Source organism: Paroedura picta, chromosome 9 (assembly GCF_049243985.1).
Source record: "Paroedura picta isolate Pp20150507F chromosome 9, Ppicta_v3.0, whole genome shotgun sequence".
Taxonomy (NCBI): Eukaryota; Metazoa; Chordata; class Lepidosauria; order Squamata; family Gekkonidae; genus Paroedura; species Paroedura picta.
Genome location: NC_135377.1, coordinates 32,083,710 through 32,103,784, shown reverse-complemented (window position 1 = coordinate 32,103,784; position 20,075 = coordinate 32,083,710).

Sequence of the window (20,075 nt, the reverse complement as noted above, 5' to 3'; positions counted from 1 at the left end):
TGAGAAACAGCAATTTGTTTTATAGGATGAAAATAACCAACCAGGATATTATCAGTGCAGGGGGCTGATTAGGCTAGCCTTTCAAAGCCATGTTTCATGGTAATTCCTTGGTGAGAGACATTAGGATTTTCATTTGATAAAAAAAAAAAAACTCTCTACAGATTTTGTACAATGCATTCAAGTTGACTAGTGAAATAAATTGTTTCCTAGTGCTGAAGCATAGTAGTTGTGGGTGGGAAGCGAAGGCTACTGGATCTTCAAGTTCTAATTAGAACTTTTAAACCCACATTTGTAACTGGACAGGACAGGCGGGAATGCTCCAAAACAAGGTTTTCAGTTCTAATCAGAGCAATAGAAACAGACTCTCGGGGCACATATTAGCATTCTCAATCTGAGCAAGTTTGAATTGGTAAATATTATTTTTCAACTGCATGGTAGATGCTATTGCCAGGATAGCTTAGAAACAGCATGTCTCCTACTATTCTTGATATGATTTTTCTGGCATGAGAAATAAATTAGTATTCTGTATACTTTTCTTGTCAGTGCAGTATTTCCACATTAAATGTATGATCTGGCTTACTCAAAAATAGCCAGCTGTGGGTTGAAATGAGAGGCTGGCCTTGACTGGACATTTCTCAGCATGACAGTTGTGCTGGCACAGAACTCGGAGGATATAACTGATTTGTCCACTGATTCCTTACATCAAAGAGGAAGGACTTTGTTCTGTTAAGAAATATAATGAATCATAGAATCATAGAGTTGGAAGGGGCCGTACAGGCCATCTAGTCCAACCCCCTGCTCAACGCAGGATCAGCCCTAAGCATCCTAAAGCATCCAAGAAAAGTGTGTATCCAACCTTTGCTTGAAGACTGCCAGTAATGGCGAGTGGAGAGGAGTTTGGATTTCAATGCCCTTTTTATGCAAATCAAAACTTTTCTTTAAAAGTTCCTACTGACGCTATTGTTCTCCTTTAGTACACATAACTTGATCTTTTTTAATAAATAAAATTTAAAATGCAACACAGGTGAAAAGGCAAATGTATAGCACAGCCTTAAACAACAAAATGTCCTTCTAAGTTCATTGATGCTAATAGCCTTTAAAAAGGTGGACTGTGTTTAGAATTGCATTCATAATGTCAAATTAGAATGGAGTTTGCTAAAATTCAAATGGAATGGATTTGGGGATAATCTGTTGTCTTTGCTTGTTTCACACTCAAGGGACATTTCAGTTTAAAGTTTGGAGTTTCGTCAAATGGATAGAATACTATTTTCGGATTTACAGAAATCTGTCTTATTTAGATCAAAACTACAGCTTGCGGCCTGGCAAACTTCTTTTTGCGGGAGGGGGAGAGAGGGAAGAGCGGCCGCTGGTGCAAACGCGCATGCATGGACCTACCGTGCATACATGCATGCACGAAATTGCCGTGCATGCGCGGCGCCCGGATTGCCCTCCCCCCCCCACTGGTCCGTAGTCTGAAAAAGGTTGTGGACCACTGCTATAGACCATGTCATATATTACTATCATGGATACTGGGAGCTTACTAGGCACCTATAACGGGAGCGTATACTACCTGCAATCTTCCCATGGTCACCATGTTGTGTGGACAAGTGCAGTATGAATATTTACCTGAGCATATAGCTTTGGTGGGGGGTAATGCACTCTCCTAATACACATAGTTAGTATTCTCTTGGCTCAAATTATCATAATGTCTGAAAGGTATTGTTATTGTAGTACCCTGTGCACTTGTGTAGTAGCCCAGAGGATGATTATAACATTGTGCTATATGCAAAAGTATGCAACATCTGAAATCACTTAGTGACATACTTAGTTGAATTTGCTTCTTCAGCAAGCAGCTGCTTATGATTCAAAAATTAAAGGTAATAACAAAATTAAGAGCACACCATCATTTGGCAATTAACTTTAATTTTCTTTTCCCCAAAGGAATTACAAATAGTTTTCCTACACAAAATGTATCATCTAATAGCATTTCCCAGAATGATTACATCATTTTTTTGCATTGATGACCAAGACAACTTGGATGAAGAACACTCACAGGCGCTCAAGCAAAATGAACTTATAAATGATATTGCCTCTGTGAAAATGTTCTTTCCACACACTATACACTTCTACCTGATTATAATTCTTTATAGGAGAAATCCTCTGGGCTTGGTCATTATAAGGAGGAGTCAGGAGGAGACGGCAAACATTCTGATAGCAACTTCCCCCCCCCCCTTCAAGATCTCACTCCCAAACTTGTCATATACACATGGCAGGTAATGTCATGTACATGTGCATTATCATAATACTTCTTTGGAAAGATAATTGCCAAGATTAGTGAAGTGCTGTTAGGAAATTTAATCATTACCATCCTTCCCCAAATAAACGCTTTTTTAAAAAAAGAAAGATGACTTTGAATCAGGAGCAGAAACCTCATAAAAAATTTACAAGAAAAATTGCAAGAATGAGGCTGATCTGTGTATATATGAACAAGAAGAGAAATTAATTGCAAAGATCTACAATATGTTACTAAAAAAGACACTGAGAAGGAAGCGATAAAAGAATCAATGATTCGTTGGGCACAAAATATAGGGTACACTATTAAGCTTCAGCAATGGGAGATGGTATGGAAAAGAGATATAAAATTTACATTAGCAACAAATATAAGGAAAAATTACTACAAAATGCTGTATAGATGTTATTTGACTCCGGTATTATTGTTTAAAATATACAAAAATGGTTTAACAAAATGTTGGAAATGTAAATTGGTTGATGGTACTTTTTATCACCTTTGGTGGACATGTCCAGAGGCAAAAACTTTTGGGTACAGATCCATCAATATACTCGGAAAATAACAAAGCTTGACTTGAAACTTAAATCAGAATAATACTTATTAAATATTTTGGATCCTGAAATAGTAAAAGCAAGGAGAATACTATTACTTTACATGATTTCAGCAGCAAGAATAATTTATGCTCAATACTAGAAAAATGAAAAAATACCAAGTGTAAATGAATGGTTGGATAAGGTATGCAGAATTAGATAAGTTAACAATACTAATGAGAGACCAAATGCTAGATAGTTTTATAACAAATTGGGAGCCATTTGTACATTATCTTAAAAGTAATAAGGTAAATGAGAGAAGTATTATTGGTTATGTTGAATAAATTAGTTAGGACAAGGATGAAGTGTATTCTAAAGTAAATATTTATTAGTTGTAAATATGTATTTCATCATATTATTATTTTTAACTAAGGATATATATTATAATTATGAATGGTCAATGAATGATTTAATTGTGAAATTTGGATTTTCAAAAATATTTTTTGTGCATGTGGTATTCGAAAATTAAGGAACCTGATTTGTAGATGGTCGGGGGTCTTTCCTAAATGTTTTTTTGTTGTTGTTGTTATTGTATGTTTTTGGTTTGTGGGGGAGGTGTCTTTATTATTAGTTGTTATTGGGGGTTAAGTGGTGTAGGTAGTAATGTTTTATAGATTTTGTGTCTTTTGTGTGGTTGTGTAAAACTTTCAATAAAAATGTTAAGCAACGAAAAATTGCAAGAATTAACTCACAGAAAAAATGAAGCTTCCCTGTGTGTGTGGCTCTATCTCCTGCAGCCAGCCTATTGAGGTTGACTCCACCTCCAACAGCAGCCATTTTGTGGCTACACTCACTATTCTGTGTCAGAATTTCAAATGGGCTCTCTGGCTCAAAAAGGTTGGTGACCTCAACCTTAGATGCATAAATGAAATTTGCAACAAAGAGCTTTCTTAAATTAGATTCTGAATTACATAGATTCCCATGGATCTACCAATAAAATTGGTATGAAATCTGTAAGTGGAGCACTTGCAATAAACATTGTGCTTCTACTTCTCTCCTTCTCCCATCACCACATAATAATGGCAGACATCAAAATTTTGCTCAGCTCCCCCTGGCTGCTAGTGGATATGTGTGCCAAGATGTGTGCCAAGAAAATGCAAAACCACCAAGATTCATGATTATGTCAGGAAAAATGGATTACTTGGGAAAATATTTGGCATATCAGATTTCAAGTTAAGAAAATACAAGGCCATTCCACACGTCTTAAATGTAGCAGAAGTCTAACCTTTGGTAAACGCTATTAAATCAACGTTCCACATGACGTCGTACACAATCTGCAACACTCCTGCAACACTCCCACAAAAATCACTTCGTTGAAGCGCTTTTCGGGAAATCAGGAAAAGAAATGGATACCAGCTAATTGTTTTAGCAAGTTTTTCACAAAGATCCTTTGAGTTAAAGGGAAACCTCTAGAGTGAGATTATTCAAAAAGGGTTTTCCCAGGCAACTGCAGAATTTGCATTCCTACCTGAATAGGTGTTTGAGTGTGGCAGAGCCATGATGATAAAATGGGCATGACAATTTGATGCACATGTATGGGGAAAATGCTAGGCTAGACAACTTAATCAGGAAAGAAATTAGGAAAATAATAGTCCCATATGCGGAAATAGTGCTGAGGCCAATCTGAAAGGCCAATCTGAAGATTCCTTTGTTTGAGGCATTCCTGGATGAAAGAAGGATTGCTGATCAGTCCCCCTGTGCATTACATTGCATTACATTAATTACATTGTGATAGCCAGAATCCTTCACATTTCACTATACCAAGCATGGCATTTCTTTGTCTGTGCAAGCTCCCTGACCCAGCCATACTTTGCTAAGATGTACCAGAAATATTACGAAGTGAGTTTCATGAACAACCCCACCCCCCTTTTATACAGGGCTTAGGGTCCTAACACCAGCACTACTGCAAGCAATGAAGATCTTTCTCCTAGAGAGGGAGAGGGGTTTTGCCCCTTTTGAACTGTGTCTATCCACACCAGTACGTTTACTTAAAGAATTTGTTGTTGTTGTTGTGGTTATTGCTGTTGTTGCTGTTGTTGTTAGGTGTGAAGTCGTGTTCAACCCATCACGACCACATGGACAATGATCCTTCAGGACTTCTTGTCCTCTACCATTCCTCAAAGACCATTTAAGTTTGCACTGATTGCTTCAGTGACTCCATCCAGCACCTCATCCTCTGTCGTCCCCTTCTTCTTTTGCCCTCAATCGCTCCCAGCATTAGGCTCTTCTCCAGGGAGTCCTTTCTTCTCATGATGTGGCCAAAGTATTTCAGTTTCATCTTCAAGATCTGGCCATCTAAGGAGCAGTCCGGGCTGATCTCCTCTAGGACTGACCAGTTTGTTCGCCTTGCAGTCCAAGGGACTCTCAAGAGTCTTCTCCAGCAACAGAGTTCAAAAGCCTCAATTCTTTGATGCTCGGCCTTCCTTATGGTCCAATTTTCACAGCTATACATTGCAACTGGGAAGACCATCGCCTTGACTAAATGCACCTTTGTTGGCAGGGTGATGTCTCTGCTTTTTAGGATGCTGTCTAGATTTGCCATAGCTTTCCTCCCCAGAAGCAAGTGTCTTTTAATTTCTTTGCTGCAGTCCCCATCTGCAGTGAACTTGCAGTGCAGTGAAAATAAAATATGTTACTACCTCCATTTCTTCCCCATCTATTTGCCAGGAATTGAGAGGGTCAGATTCCATTTTCTTTGTTTTCTTGATGTTGAGTTTCAAGCTAACTTTTGCACTCTCCTCCTTCACTTGCATCAAAAGGCTCTTTAGTTCCTCTTCGCTTTCTGCCATTAGAGTGGTATCATCTGCATATCTGAGGTTGATATTTCTCCCTGCTATCTTGATCTGCCAGTCCCCCCTCTCCAGTTCTATGAACTCTATGGACAGGGACTTAAAGAATATATTTAAGAAAAAGGGGCCAGAATGTTACCCTTTCCAATATAAATTTCCTTGCCCAATGAAACCCAAAACCTCCTACAGTTTGTGTGCAAGGAAATGACTCCTCCGTGCATACCCCTCTGGGATAAAATAATTGCCTAAGATCTAAAAGTAGGCTTACCAGGTCCTCCTGCCCCCAGCCTACTGTGCTTACTGCTGGTCAGGGGAGGAGGGGTAATTATATCACTTCCAACACAAAACTGACAGTGATGTTACCGTAACAACATGATTCCAGCCACATTTTTCTCTTTCCACCCTGCCCACCCACCCACCCCACCATCTCCACTTCCTCCCTCTTATGTCAGTTGCTGGCTAATGACATGACACCATTGCTCGGAGTTGACTACTTATTTTTAATGTTCTCTTTGAATAACCATATCACAAACTGCTTTTAAAAGTCCAGTTTCAAAAACAGTGTAATGTCTGACCCCAGGGGCTGTTGTTTGAGAAGCACTCACTCCAGTCTTCCAAGGCTGCATGGAACTAGTTCTCCAGTTCTTTGGATCCCAGCCAATAAAATCCCAATGGCTTTCTGCCAATGTTATGTATAAATTTCAGATATGGTTTGGTACCATGAAGTGACTGGCTGCAGAAGAGAGTGGCATTGTCCCTTGAAGTGAAGCTAAATGGGTTGGAAACTGTAGTCATCAGGTACAAATCACAACCACATGTTTACTATAAATAAATCCACAGGAAGCCTTAACTATTATAGTTTATTAATAAAAGGTAAATACTGGAGGACAGCATAAAAGAACAAAAAATAGTGGAGCCTGCCATTTCTCCCAAACCTGTCCAACACTATGTATTTTAATATTCTTAGACAAGTCAAAACAAGCCGGAAATTGGAAGCAATCATTAGAGTTAGATCTGGCCATAGTCTTGCACATCAGAAATTAAAGTGGAAATTATAGGTGTTTTGAGAAGGTAAGGCTTCTCATGTAACAATGACTGAAAGCTTGTTTTCTCATATTAACAGGTTTTTGGCAAACTGTATAGGCTTAAATTATATAGTATGTAAACTTCTTTTGAACTTCTGAGATGCAGAATCCTATAAAATGAAAATTGAAAGCTAGATAAAGAAGCTTACTTTCTGGCTTTAAAATGATAAATTATTTTGGGTGGATATCAGAGAGGCAAGGAAAGACAGGTTAGAAAATGTAGTTTGTCGCTATTCGCAACACTTACCAGTCACTGGAAATGGAACAGCTATCAGTGATGGGATGGCATGGGGTCTTTTCTTGGATTTATGCATAAGATTAAATGGGATGGTAGAATTCAAAACATTGCTTGACATGGATTACAGCATATGCTTATGCTGCACACATAGGGATTGCTCATGTCTTGAACTGACATGAATTTTAAAAGTCTCTGCTTAAGTCCATGTGATTAACTCCTAAGCATTTCTGTTTTCCAGATACACTGGCATTCCTGGCGCTGTATTTCAACAAATGGTGCTTTAAAAATGTTTGCTCTGGTGGTCTGGGAACAATCTATATTCCTATGGGGTTGCTTATCCCATTTTCATGCAAAAGCAGGCTTCCCTCAGTAAATTAATGCCCCAAGGGGTTCTGCATTATATCTCCCACTGAGATCCCAAAGGAGGCTATGCAAATGCAGGCAGAATGAGGATCGTGCTTATTGGGGGACGGGAAAGAATTCTGTCAATCCATTCACCATTACAAGCCTGTGGAGATAGTGGTGGTATGTGCTTGCCTGGCCCTTGCCAGGAGCAGGACATCCTTCCACTTCAGGGACTCTCGCTGCAGCACCAGTCAGCTGGCTGATGGAAGATTTACATTCCAATCACACAGTAATGTTTGTTTGTTTATTAAATTTATAGCCTGCCTTCCTCCTAGAATTCAAGGCGGTTTAAATTTTAAAAATATCCCCATAAAACCCAACCCTAAGAACAGCATGACTTCCAGCACACACAGGAAACGATATTATGTCACTGGCAATGAAGACATATTCTGAATATCTGGGCAAAAACTGTATGATAAAAATTATTTCCACCATGGAGATTTGGCTCAAATACCAGAGCATCCATCTATCACCAGCAATGTGATGGCATCAATTCCAGTATGTGCCAGAAGTAACATTATCACATCACTGGCCTAGACCTCTCTTTGTTCCTAGAAAGTTCCCCCATACACACACACACACTGCAATCCTGATGAAGCTGCAGCCACCTTGTGGTGACCCTGGAAGCTTATCAGGACAAGACACATTCAGAAGTGGTTGCCCAGTTCTGTTTAGCAACTTGTTTGGTGGTCTCTCATATAACCAGGATTGGCCCTGCTCAGTTTCTGAGATTTAATGATATTGGACTATCCTGGGCTGTCTGTCAGGGTAAAGCCTGTGCACATGCAAAGACATTGCTTTTAAGCCTTTTGCACTGTTCAAACATCCAGCATGTCCAGATTGCAGTTCTGCCTCCATGATACACCAACCGCTACTAAATGCCAGTCTATTTGAACTGGTGATCATGGTGACAAGGCAGCTGCACAGCCACATTACTAAATGAGAGAACAGAACACTGGTTCACAGGTAACCTGTGAGCACTGAAAGTGTATTCTGGATCTACAGGCTCCTCCTGGGACCTGGGGAACCCCTGAAACTACAGCTTATGTCCAGACTACAGAGAGCAGTTCTCCCGGAGAAAACAGCTGCTTTGAAGAGTTGACTCTTCCCCTCCCCAGGTCTCATCTCCAAAACTCCAGGAGTTCCCCAGTCTAGATTTGGCAACCCTACCCTCCCATCCCCCGACGCTGACAAGGGCCGTCCGGGAACAATACCTAAAGAATTTCTGAGTTTAATGTATCATAACAGTGAGGAAACCCTTCCTACAGGTCCTCTTTCCTTCACTTTAACCACACACCCTGTCTATTTTTGTAATTTTGTAACATTGCCTCAGTCTAGCTCTGGAGTTTGCTTCTGTCCTAGTTAACATCCCTTGCTTTTGCTGCTTGACATTAGCTCTCGTTTCACGTTTCCTTTTTGCTTCTATTTTTGTATTCTCAGTTCTCTCACTTTATGCAAACGTTTTGCTTGCTGCAGCTACTAAAGTTGACTTTGATAAGTGAGTTTGAAGGAAAGTAATGCCTATTTTAAATTGCCTTCTCCTACAGTGAACTCAAGAGCTTAGAACTTTTCAGCTTAACTTGCAGTTTGGTACATTGCTAGCATAAACAGAGAGATAAAACGAAAAGCACTTTAATGGCTGTACCTAGAATATTAATTATGTGTTGATAATGCTGGTGATGCAGAGAAAGTCTAGTATGCCTTCCCTTTAATTGGGTGTTCAAATGGTTGAAGTAAAATTCACTAACCAGAAGAAATATGCATCTTCAAAAGCATTTAGTAGATAATTTCCCAATAAATGGGCGCACCTGAAAATGTGGACTCTATAGTGTCTGTATTTCCCACTAATTAAATAGTTCCCCCATTTTTAAGTTTATTTTCTAATTGATATTAACTAAAGTGATAGATACTTAACGGTTATTCACTTAACAACAAGTAGTGTTTCCCATTTAATATAAGGATTACATGAAAATGTGGTAGATTAGTTTGTTACGTTTGACATTAAGACTCTTGCAGTGCCGTCCTAAACCAAGTTACACCTTCCTAAAAGCCAAAAGTGCTCCTGCAAGTTAAATTCCCCTTGGGAATAGGGGCATGTGAAGCAAGAGAGGGTAGGGATCAGCAGAAACCACCCATCCAATCTTGTGCATGTATTTACTCCATTTATGGAGCTTTTTTCATTGGTGTACAATTTGAGAAATGATTTTTCTTGATTGCCTGAGTGCATCTTTCTTCATTGCAAGTACTCCTCAGTTTCCACCTACAAGGTCCTTTCAAGATACCCACTTCCTTTAACCCAGAATTTAGCTGCAACCGCAATAACAAAGCTTCTGTCCACCTGCCCTCAAGTTCCTTGCTTCAGCTGTAAACTTGTCACCATTACTGCTCCGTGTTGCCTTTTGTGAAATACTGCACGATCGTAGCCAAAAGGCTGAGAAGTGATCCTTCTTTGAAATATGCACATTTGGTTATGAAAACCACAACAAAGGTTGCATGTCTCTTCTTGTAATCTTGATGGTGCTGTGTATTTTTGGAGTTTTTTTTTTAAACTGACTCCAGCATTAGAATAGCCCCCCATTTCAAAGCCTGTATATCTTAGCACACACATTAAGTCTTCAACATGGATTATAACAACAGTATTTATTTAATGCTTTCAGTATAGTTCATGTACATATCCAGGTAAATATCTGTTTGGGACATGATTCAGCCAAATTACATACTTTTAAATTTTATTGATTTTAATGAGAAAGTTAAGCACGGATGTTTGAAATAAATGAGGCTTAAAAGTCCTTACATTTGAGTGGGCTGAGCTTTATCTGTAATCTTTAGGGATTACATAAAAAGAAATGTTTAGATTTAGATAAATCTGTATTTCTCTCCAAAATTTTCCTCTCAGCAGCTCTTCAGATGTTATGACAAAGAAATATTTATAAAGTATTATCATTTATACATAGGTGTCTTACTTTGTAGACTAGTTACTATTTAAATATTTTATCCGTTGTATTTATAATGTTACAGTGTGAGAGAAATATGCTTTTTACTATAACTGTAACACATTATGGCAAGTTTTGAATTTTGTACTTTTTTATAAGTTGGTTTCATGTTTCCTACAGCTTGTTTTATTTGTTAATTATGCATTGCCTTTATAAAAGGTCATTAGTGGCCTGAAAGGACCTTTTCAGCCAGTTTGTCTGCTTATTTTGAGCTATTATACATCTGTTTATCCATCCATTCATGGAGTATTGCGCCAGAGAACGAAAGCCAAGAGAAGCAGTTGGCCTCAAGAAATAAATATTGGGGCACTGGAAAGAGAGTGGTCTAGATGAGTGAAGGAAACAAAGGCAAAAGAGAACTGGGAACAAGAATGAGTGGGGAGGCGAGATGATCAGGAATTCCATGGGCAAATAATTTAGTGTTTTTTTAAAAAAACAACATTCAGTTGTTGTCTCTAGTTAAATGGAGCAGTGAATTTGCTTGTGCAAGCATATTGTTCTCTATTTTTAATGCAACAATCCATAGTCATAAATACTATAGACAATAGTTTAGATACGTTGTGGAAACTTCAGTATTCGTTGAATATAGACACATTTTAAATGTATACCCTGCTTTGAAACAGGAACAAATAATTGCCTTGAAATAATAGCTAAGTGTTAACAAATAGTCTCTAGTGCATGGAAACCGTGCTCTCCACAAATCAAGTAAAATTTTAAAGCTCTGGGTTTAGAATTTGTAGTTCCATAGTTCATGGCAAATTCACATTTGTATTCCATAGAAGGCTTCATTGCTAGCTTGTTTTAATGGAAGGTTAAGCTCAGTGGACCAAAACGTGCTTGTGACGCTGCTGATGCCAATCAACCAATCTAACAAATTGCTGAGAGATGAAGGAGAATGATGGGAAGGGACTACCTCATCAGCCTCAAGCAGTGCTAAGTGATGTAGTTGCTAAGGAGGGGAAGCACTGGAGTTTGAAGCACAAGTATATTAATTTGTTTCAACGTGACTGTCAATGGCACCATTTGCAAACAAAAGAAAACACCCTGAAAAATGTTTCGTGCTTTTAGTTTGTATCTCTGTTTTAATTCATTTTCTATCACACAAAATATAAAGGAAGAAAAAAATTGAAAGGATATGTGTTTGTGTGGGGTTTAAGCCTAAGCAGGTCTGATTTTATTTAATAATGTTTCCTTCCAAGAAAGGGTTTAGGATTGCAGCCATAATGTAATTTCTGTAACCATTTGTTTAAGTATTCTGTTAGGAATACTGTCAACTCTCAAAAAAGCAGAAATTTTAATTCTGTTGTTCCATCCCTTCTCAAGTAATACTGATATGAGTGATAGAAACAAACCAAGTAAGACAACAGGATTTTAAGAGGCAGAAGAATAACAATTTTTAAATATAACATTTGTATAGTTGAACATTTCTCTTTTCTTCTGGAGATCCAGCTTGGTGTAGTGGTTAGGCATGCGGACACCTAATTTGGCTATCCGGGTTTGATTCCTTGCAATTACTATCATGGCCTCTTGAAGAATAAAAAGAAAAGATCAATTAAAATAATCTTCATAGATGCAAGATCAATCAGTCTAGGTTGCTTGATAATGGACTCATGCTTGAAGCTTGTATTGTCCCAAAGAGGCAAATTTGAAAACAAAAAGGATATCTGAGTTTTTTCATCTTTGAAGCAAGGCAGAACAATTTTTAACATAAATTTTGTTTGCTTGTGCTTCATTATTCTGATGGAGCCCACCATTTTTACAATTAGATTCATTTTGAAAAGATGGATATCGTATGGAGGAACCAAGGGAAAAGAAACATTTTGGAACAAAAGTCTCTGAACACATGAATGTACCAGGACAGCACTGTAGGAGGGTTTTTTTTTTTTTTGAATAATTAAAGAAAAGGTGTAAGATATGAAATACCACAAATAATTCTGGAAATACTGCTATAATTTAGCATTACAATAGAGCATTTCTTTTGGCACTGATCTCCAGCTTTCTCATTCTCTCATACCTCTAGAAGTTTACATAAGAATCATATATGGGCTTGAAAAGATGAGATGGGGTACATTTAATAGGACTGTATGTTTTGAAATGAAATCTTCTTTGTGAAATGTCAACTAATAAAATCATAGGACTCAGAATTAAACAGCAGGTGCATTGAATAAATCCAGAAGGAAAACAGCAGAGACATGAAGTTTAGACCTTTACCAGTGAAGTGCAGTTTACAGGTTTTACTAACTAAACTCCAGTAGAAACCATGACAATTTACAGGTTTTGAAAATGTTCTAAATCCAAACAAATCAGGCTTTCATAAAAGACCAGAAATCTTTCTATCTGACAGTTATTCTGGTTCCTCACTGCCTGATTTTTTTTTCTTCTAGCAAGCAAGAGCTGTGAAAAGAAGTGAGGAAAGACAGTAGATATCAGTTAATTTATAATTTTTAAATATTGGTGCTTTACCTTCTCTTTGCAAACTTAAGGCAGCTAATGCCAGCTTGTTTCATTGTCTAGTTCGAACAGTTAGGTGATGTCTCTGGCAAACATAATTGTCCTGGTTTGAGTGTCTGTAAGGATCTTTGCCACTTTGGGGAGGGCATCTGGTTTTATATAAGCATGATCTTTATCTGAGATTTCATTATCTCGGGTTGTGTCTGTTAAACAGGGGCAAAAGTCTGGTGTGTACCTGGAAGCAGGGCAAACTTGAAATTGATGCAGACCTATCACTCCTAAATCCCCAAGCAAAAGACAACATTGACAAAGGCTTTGCTTATGCAGGACAGAGCATTGTGTCTTGTAGTTACAGCATGAGTTTGTCCAGAATAGGTATTCACGAACTGGTCTTGGAAGGCAGTTAAACCAGCAAAAATCCTAGTCAAGACAAGCTGTAGTAAGTAGCTCTAGGAGCCATTACTCTGGGGGAAAGTTGCTCCACTTTTTCCATATGTGTGTATATACTAGTCGTAAAGCCCATTGTGTGCTGTAATGCAATGGGCACTAGCTCATGGTTTGGTATAGATTTTGTGCTTCACTTGGAAGCGAGCAACCCTAAGAGGACATCTCTCTGTGCACAATGGGCAGCGGAGACTTACCTCGGCTGCCTTTTGGCAGCGTGGAGGGCGGGCAGGGAAGGCATGGCTTGAGTGGCTGGCTGTGGTGTTTGCCGGGCGCGCCGCTGGTACAGCGCGCTCGGCGTGCAGGAGGCGGGGTTTCAGCGGCGCTACTATAAATAGCGCCACGTGCTGGGCCCTGGCCTCTTCGCCTGCGTGCTGGATCCCTCCCTCCCTCCCTGTTTTTAAAATTTTGTTAATGATGTTTCTTCATCACAGCGGATTCTAACATGAACAGAGCCTGTTTATGGGAGCCGGTGTGCAATCAGACTCCCATGGGAGTGGGGCCTTTTCAAGAAGGTGGTGTTTGAGCAAGAGGCCCACCCGGCGGGGGGGGCATACTTGCTCATGGCGACCAGATGGCCCTAGGCAGGGCAACCAAGGAGGTTTGCGCCCTTTGGCCCCTGCTATATGGGCCATCTCCAATGGTATAGAGCCCAAGAGCACAGGAGGCCATGTTTCCCAGCGGGGAAGGGTGATGGATCCTGAACAGTCTTGGACTTGGGTTCAGACAGCGGGCTGTGTAGGCCAGGCTCTGTTTCATCTTGCGCCAACCCATGTTTCGGGAGGCTGTTAAATAAAGTTGTGGCCATATTTAAGCCATATCATGTGTCACGTCTTCACTGCCAATACTGGCCTCCTACCTGCCAATAGTCCTGAACCCAAGTCAGGTTCAAGCACACCTAGGAAGTAGGGAATTCCAGAACATGAATCTACACCTATCTTGACCTTACCTCCTCTCTGCAATGTTTTATCAAGCTGAAATAGTCCAGGGGGTGCTATGTGGCTGGTTGGGTGGCTAAAAGGTAAAGGTAAAGGTATCCCCTGTGCAAGCACCGAGTCATGTCTGACCCTTGGGGTGACGCCCTCTAGCGTTTTCATGGCAGACTCAATACGGGGTGGTTTGCCAGTGCCTTCCCCAGTCATTACCGCTTACCCCCCAGCAAGCTGGGTACTCATTTTACCGACCTCGGAAGGATGGAAGGCTGAGTCAACCTTGAGCCGGCTGCTGAGATCGAACTCCCAACCTCATGGGCAGAAAGTTCCGGACAGCATATCGCTGCCTTACCACTCTGCGCCACAAGAGGCTCCTACAGAAGCTTTATTTGTTTGTTTGTTTGTTTGTTTGTTTATTTCACATTTATATACTCCCCGAAGGCTCAGGGCATTATAACTTTTTGAGACCCCACTTTCAAACCTCTAGGAATATTTCCAACCCAGGGGTAGCCGACCTCCAGGTGGGGCCGGGAATTAATGCTCATCTCCAGACTATAAAGATCAGCTCAACAGACAGAAATGGCTCCTTTGGAGGGTGGACTCTAGGGCATTGTACCCTTTTGAAGCCCCACTTCCAAACCTTGCTTTCACTGGACTTATTCAAATGAGTAGCTGTGTTGGTATGAAGGAGCACAATAGCTAGCACAGTTTGTTGCTTGGCTGGTGATGTCTGCCCTTCTATTGGCAACTGTATTATTATTATTATTATTATTATTATTATTATTATTATTATTATTATTATTATTATATTTATATTTATACCCCGCCTCCCCCCGAAGGCTCGAGGCGGCTTACATAACCCCGTCCCCTAAAACCATAAAATGACAATAAAAACCGATAATTTACAGTAATGGCAACAGCGATGGCATAGTCTACTCATTTGCTCTCCGCATCCTCAACTACGGAGGGGGGTGACACTCTCTACCGCCAGTTTGTGAGGGGGGAGGCTGAACTTCTTTCCGCCCGGCCTCAGTTATAAGCCTGGCGGAAGAGCTCCATCTTACAGGCCCTGCGGAATGCTGGTAATTCCCGCAGGGCCCTCAGCTCTTCCAGGAGCTCATTCCACCAGGTTGGGGCCAGGACCGAAAAGGCCTCCTGTTGTCTGCAAAGCCAAATTGTTATCCAATGAAGCTGGAAAACCTAGTCCCCTGCCCGCAAGTTTCACTGTCTACTTTCCTATAAACTCTTTGTATGTGAACTCCCAAGCTAACTCCACTTGAAATTTTTGGCCACTTATGCTTTTTATTTCATAGGACCTTCATGGAAAATACTGATATTTATTTAGCAGACCAGGCTTGAGCAAAGTCATTTCAGCCCCTGTGCCTCTCCAACCAGTTGCTTGCTCACCGTTTACAGTTATAGGATCTACCGTATTTGCCGGCGTATAAGTCGACTGGGCGTATAAGACGACCCCCCATCATTTCCACTCAAAATATAGAGTTTGTTATATACTCAACGTATAAGACTACCCCCTCTTCCTCACACCTTCCACACACCAAATAAAACGTAAAAGAGCATCAGAAGGGGGGGAGAGAGAGAGAAAGAGAGAGAGCCATTAAAAAAGAAAAGAAAGCATGCTTGGATTAGTGATTACCGTACCTCCCTTCCCCCAGAAAAGGTGAGAGGAGGGGGGTAACTCTCTCTCTCTTTCTTGCAAGTTGAGGCTGCTTTTGTGGACTGCGGCACCTCTGTGCATTGAACTGAAACAGCGTCGTCTGCTTATTTACGTAACTGCAAACAAATAGGGATCAAGCAAGCGAGCGGAGGGCACAGCAAGGATTAGCGTTCCAAGTTTTGCTCTCTTCCTGAATGGGGGCGGCTTCAGAAACCGTGAAAGGAAAGGGGAGCAGAGGCTGGCACCCCCCCCCCCCAGCATCCTCCTCCTTCTTCACTTCTTCGCAACTCGCTCGCCCGGCCCTTCGGGAGCTTTCTCTTTCTCTCTCTCTCCCCCTCCCGCTTCAGAGTCTTACGTGTGAGAGAGGGCCCGTTGCTGCCGTGGCGAGTTGGGGCGTGCACGCAGGCACAAGTTTGCTGGGCCCAGCGAGTTCCGAGCTGGGAGAAGTTCACAAGACAGCAGCAGAGTTGGTGAGCCCAGTGGGGGGGGAGCCGCCGCCGCCGCCGCTGCCTCCTCTGCCTGGCATCCCTTAATTCTGGTCACCAAGGCCACTATGGGCACTTATGTCTATCCCAACTGAAGTGCACCCGGTGTATAAGACGACCCCCCCCCCACTTGGAGGCATGTTTTTCAGGGTGGAAAAGTCATCTTATACGCTGGCAAATACGGTAAATATTCTTTATTTAGATCTTCCTGCACTGGGCTCAAAGGACCCTTGCTAGTATGTGTGTCTGTTTTCACACAAAAAAAGAGGCCAAAACTGTTGCTGGTAAGGGCTGGCTAGAGCCCACAGCCCAGATGGGACACACCTGTGCCACTTCTCCCCAACCTCGGCCTGCAAACTTCCAGAATTGTCTCTACTATTCAGTTTGTCTTTCTGTTTAAAGGTAAAGGTAAAGGTATCCCCTGTGCAAGCACCGAGTCATGTCTGACCCTTGGGGTGACGCCCTCTAGCATTTTCATGGCAGACTCAATACGGGGTGGTTTGCCAGTGCCTTCCCCAGTCATGACCGTTTACCCCCCAGCAAGCTGGGTACTCATTTTACCGACCTTGGAAGGATGGAAGGCTGAGTCGACCTTGAGCCGGCTGCTGGGATTGAACTCCCAGCCTCATGGGCAAAGCTTTCAGACGGCTGCCTTACCACTCTGCGCCACAAGAGGCTCTTTGCAAAAATATAAATTGTTGGTGGTAAGGTCTGGCCAGAGCCCACAGCCCAAGTGGGTCACACCCATGACACTCTACCCCAACCTAAACCTGCAAGCCTCTATCACCATCTCTACTATCCCTGCTCATCTCTAGACTATAAAGATCAGCTCTCCAGGCAGAAATGGCTGCTTTGGAGGGTGGAAAGGGCTATTGTACAAAAGAAACATTTGAGGCCTCCCACACAAGTTGTGGAGATGAAACACTTGAAGCCTACTGTACACAGATGTTATGCAAATGAAACAGGAGGGAAAAGAACCCCTGCAACAGCATCCAGTTTCATCTGTACAACAATCTTGTGTGGTAGGTCTCAAATGTTCAGAGAGTAGGGAAACAGGCATAGCTTTGTTGTGTCTTCCCTTTAGCAGCGAGGCTAGCCACAGCAGTATTTTAAGTGAGAAGGGCTTTTCTGTGGCCTCCCTGTCAGCCAACCATTTGGCAGAAGGGGAAAACCTTTCCCCCTCAAAAGGGATGTATGTCCATGGCCACAGACTTCCCTGCATTGCTTTCAGACACATATCTCACCTCAGTCAGGAGCTATTAGAGACTCCCTTCACCGCAAGCCTAAAGGGAAGGGGGGGTTTGCCCGCGGAATCCTGAGCAAGAGCAGCAATTGGCCCTGATTGGGGGATATTCCACCAATAGGAGGCTTCAGAACCTTCAGCGTTTTGCAGGGAGTACACTCATGATTTTATGTATATAGATGTATGTACGTATGTATGTATGTATCCTCTATATGGCAGCTTTTTAAATACTTAAAGAAGATTATCAAATCCCTTCTCAGTCGTCTCCTCTCCAGGCTAAACAGACCAAGTTCCCCCAATCTTTCCTTATACGTCTTGGTCTCCAAACCCCTCACCATCTTTGTTGCTCTCCTTTGGACACGCTCCAGTTTGTCTACATCCCTCTTCAACTGGGGGGCCCAAAACTGAACACGATACTCCAAGTGAGGCTGAACCAGAGCAGAGTAAAGTGATCTGGACACGATACTTCATTTGATGCAGCCCAAAATCCCATTTGCCTTTTTAGCCACCGAGTCACACTGTTGACTCATGTTCAATGTATGGTCTACTAAGACACCTAGATCCTTTTCACACATTCTACTGTCAAGACAAGTCTCCCCCATCCTATATTGGTGTGTTTGGTTTTTCCTACCTAAATGCAGAACTTTACACTTGTCCCTATTGAACTTCATTATATTCAGTTTAGCCCACTTCTCGAGCCTATCAACATCATCCTGTATTCTGATTCTATCTTCAGTTGTGTTTGCTAGCCCTCCCAGTTTAGTATTGTCTGCAAATTTAATAAGTAGCCCCCCTAAACCCTCATCCAAATCATTTATAAATATGTTGAACAACACAGGCCCCAGGACAGATCCCTGGGAAACTCTACTTGTCACTCTTCTCCAAAAGGATAAAGGTAAAGGTAAAGGTATCCCCTGTGCAAGCACCGAGTCATGTCTGACCCTTGGGGTGACGCCCTCTAGCGTTTTCATGGCAGACTCAATACGGGGTGGTTTGCCAGTGCCTTCCCCAGTCATGACCGTTTACCCCCCAGCAAGCTGGGTACTCATTTTACCGACCTCGGAAGGATGGAAGGCTGAGTCAACCTTGAGCCGGCTGCTGGGATTGAACTCCCAGCCTCATGGGCAAAGCTTTCAGACAGCTGCCTTACCACTTTGCGCCACAAGAGGCTCTTTTTTCCAAAAGGATGCTGAACCATTAACCTTAAAGCCTGCAAAAATGTTCAAGGATCACTCCATAGTCAAAAGGTTAAAAAAGATTGATTTGGACATTTGGCACCAGAAGTTATGAACCTTGGGCATCAGAGCTAAAGGCAGCTCTGCACATGATGTCTTGCTCTAGAGATGTACCACAGTAAATACAAAATGTGTAAATGTTATACATGCATCTACATACATAAAAGCCTCTTGTGGCGCAGAATGGTAAGGCAGCAGACATGTAGTCTGAAAGCTCTGCCCATGAGGCTGGGAGTTCAATCCCAGCAGCCGGCTCAAGGTTGACTCAGCCTTCCATCCTTCTGAGGTCGGTAAAATGAGTACCCAGCTTGCTGGGAGGTAAATGGTAATGACTGGGGAAGGCACTGGCAAGCTACCCCGTATTGAGTCTTCCATGGAAACGCTAGAGGGCGTCACCCCAAGGGTCAGACATGGTGCTTGCACAGGGGATACCGTTACCTTTTTACATATATAAAATCAAAGTGCAGCCATGCTGGATCAGACCAATGATCCATCTCATCCAGCATTCTGTTTCAAACACTGGCCAGCTGGATGCTCAAAGAGCACCACTAAGCAGTGCATAGAGGTCAAAGCCTTCCTATATTGTTACCCCACAGAACTGGGATGTGAGGACTTACTGCTTCTGAATATGAAAGTTCTTTTCAGTCATTTTGGCTTATAGCCATTGATAAATCATAAATTTAGATAATAAAGCTAGCAAAACGAGTGGGCATTACTTACATCATTCTGTGGCAATTAATTATTATTTACAACTCACAGATACATTGTGTCCTTCTGTCTGTCCTCAATCTATTACTCATTAATTAAATTTGAGTTCCAGTATTAGCAAAGAGAGAGAAAAACATTATTTCTGTCCGCGTTCTTCATAGCATGTGCCCCATCTATAAACTTATCATGGCTCCCGCCCCTTGTTTTTTTATAAACTAAAATCCTTGATTTCCTTATCTTACCTTCCTTGTAAGGAAGGTACCCATCTAATTATATATTTTAATGTATTTAATTTATTACTTGCAAGGCTTCGGGAAAGAAAGCTGATTTTAGTGACAAGTTCCCTATTTTTGTGCGGAGATGAGCAATTTTGCATTATAAATCACCAGAGTTTATTCAGATGGAAACTCTTTAATATGGTGAGCACAATCCAATTTAGATGTAACTTTTCCACTTCTAGTTTGGCTGTTCTAGTATATTTAAAGAAATGTGGTATGAATCACCCTGCTTTG